The 2,787-nt window shown below is 50.4% G+C and overlaps 1 pseudogene; it reads left to right on the top strand.

Annotated features, from left to right (window-relative positions):
* The first annotated feature begins 825 nt into the window (after positions 1-825).
* On the top strand, positions 826-2,375 carry LOC132225790 (keratin, type II cytoskeletal 7-like; annotated as a pseudogene).
* The last annotated feature ends 412 nt before the right edge of the window (positions 2,376-2,787 follow it).

The raw sequence follows: 2,787 nt of genomic DNA, 5'->3' as shown, positions 1-2,787 counted from the left end.
AACCAGCCAGGGCTTATACTTACCTTTTGAGAATGAAAATAGGCAATGCCAGAGAAATTGAATTCTATTTAATGATCTATACAATAACCATGAAACCATGAACACAACAAATTCAATCAACTTGACCTTGGCCTGAAATGTCATCCAAGCACAGCTGCATGGGATAGTTTACATTTAAGTAATTACATTGAGGCTGGTTTAGAGGAAGAATATGTTGATGGATAAAAGATGGTCTCCATGGCAGGTTTAAAAGGGGTCCAAAATGACACGCATTTCAGTCTGTCTCTAGCACCAGAGACTGTGAGCACCTTTCCAAGTGGCTCCTCAGTCTTCCTAAAGCCATCTCCCTCAGCCTTCCTCCCCTCGCTATTTCCACCTGAACTGCAATAGACACAAGCACCAAAAGCCCAGCGCTGAGCCGGGTCTATGTTTTAGTCTAGTCTGGCGTCTGCAGATAAGTCATAAACACCTGATAGAGTCAGGAGTGAGAAAACAGGGAGAGCAAGTGGGCCGTCTCTGACAGGAAAAGAGCCAACACATGCAGAAATGACCACTGTCCTACCCACTGTGTTAGCTCGCTGGGCACTCGTCTGGGTTTTGCCTAATAAAACTCAGTGCCTGGGCTTCAGGGGGAGCAGGAGACCATTTTGCCCTTTAAAATGCTCAATTACTTTCCAGATGATACATTTTTTATAGAAAAATCTGAAAACCGGGGAAAAAAGAATAACTTGTAATCATAAGGTGAAATAGAGATGAAGAGACATTTCATAAAAAAAGAGAAACCAGCCAGTAAAATGTTGTCTTGTGGGAAATTTCTTTGATGCAATGGTAGCTCCCACGTGCCACACCAGACAAGTTATTACAGAGGTCATGGAACAGAAAGGCTCACAGATGGAATTACTTATTCTGGAATCATGTGGTTCATTGAATCAATTTAAAATACAAAGTGATGAAAAAAGAGGCCAGGTTTCCCCAAAGGCCAGTGAGTTCGGCTCCCTCTCGCCCAGTGCTAAGTCCAGCCCAGTACAGCCAGCCTGTCCACCCACTTCAGCTCCCAGGTCTCCAGTCCCCACTCCACCACCTTCCCAGGGCGTAGTGTGCACCAGAGGCTCCCACGGCTGCAGCCTCTTTGGCCTGGGCCAAAGCCAAGCACTCTGCCTACAGGGGCTGGTGGGCGCTGGCACCCACCAGGTCACCATCAATCAGAGCCTGCTGGCCCCGTGCAGGTGAACAATAACCCCTTTATTCAGCAGGTGCACCAGGAGAAGCATGAGCAGATCAAGACCCTCAACAACAAGTTCGCCTCCTTCATCAACACGATGCGTTTCCTGGAGCAGCAGGACAAGCTGTTGGAGACCAAGTGGGCTCTACCGAGGAGCAGAAATCGGTCAAGAGCAGCCACCGCCTCGGCATCTTTGAAGCCCATATTGCTGGCCTGCAGAGGCAGCTTCAGGCCCTGCAGATGCATGGGAGATGGAGCTTCAGAGCACACAAGACGTAGTGGAAGACTTCAAGAGTAACTATGAAGTAAGAAATTAACTGGCGCGCAGCTGCTGACAATGAGTTGTGGTGCTGAAAAAGATGTGGATGTTGCCTACAGGAACAAGATGGAGTTGGAGGCCAAGGTGAATGCCCTGAATGAGGACATCAACCTCCTCAGGACCTTCTATGAGATGGAGCTGTCAGAGCTGCAGTCCCAGATCTCCAGGTACCTCCGTAGTGCTGTCCATGGACGACAACCGCTCCCTGGACCCGGACAGCATCATTGCTGAGGTCAAGGCCTAGTACGAGGAGATGGCCAACAGCAGCATGGCTGAGGCTGAGATCTGGAACCAGACCAAGTTTGAGACCCTCCAGGTCCAGGCAAGGAAGCATGGGAACGACCTCTGGGAGACCCGGAATGAGATTGTGGAGATGAACGGGGCCATCCAGAGGCTGCAGGCCAAGATCAACAACAAGAACCAGGGTGCCAAGTTGGAGGCCGCCATCGCTGAGGCTGAGGACCGTGGGGAGCTGGCACTCAAGAATGCACATGCCAATCAGTGAGCTGGGCAGAACATGGCCCAGCAGCTCCAGGAGTACTAGGAACTCATGAATGGCAAGCTGGCCCTGGACATCGAGACTGACACCTATTGCAAGCTTCTGGAAGGCAAGGAGTGCCGGGTGAACAGAGATGGAGTGGGAATCCTGAATATCTCTGTGGTGAACACATCCGTGGTGGTGGCAACAGGCAGAGCTATGGGGGAACTAGTGGTGGCAGCAGGCTTGCCTTCCAGGGAACCATGGGCAGCAATGCCCTGAGATTCTCGAGCAGAATCCACAAGGCCTATTCCATGAGGACCACATCTGCTGCTGGCAGGAATGTCCTCAACTGAGCCCAGGTGTGGGGACACCCATATCCCTTCCCCCCACAGTCGCAAGAGATTCCCACCCTGGTCCCATCCCTGGACCCAAGACTACAAAGCAGTCTGAAAAGTGATGTTAGAAGAGCTTGCAATAAACAGTCTCTTTCTGAGGCCTGGGTGAGCCTATGGCCAGCAAATAATAATAATATAATTTAAAATAAATAAAATACAAAGTGAAAGACAAGGGACAGAGGAACACGTAGGGCAGGCCACATGTGGGCAGAAGGACCACACTGACTGGATCTTGTTCCTATGTGTTCCTATGTCCTGACTCCCTGCCCCACTTACCTTCCATGTGGAGATGAGAACCAGAGGTGAGGGGCATTAAGGCGGTTCAGCAGATGGAAGATGCTTGGAGCCAGTGCCTAGTTCCTCTTTGGGA

This window comes from Myotis daubentonii, chromosome 2 (genome assembly GCF_963259705.1).
Source record: "Myotis daubentonii chromosome 2, mMyoDau2.1, whole genome shotgun sequence".
NCBI classification, from domain to species: domain Eukaryota; kingdom Metazoa; phylum Chordata; class Mammalia; order Chiroptera; family Vespertilionidae; genus Myotis; species Myotis daubentonii.
The sequence above is the reverse complement of the archived record's forward strand: the minus strand, read 5'-3'. Positions and strand labels throughout refer to the sequence as shown.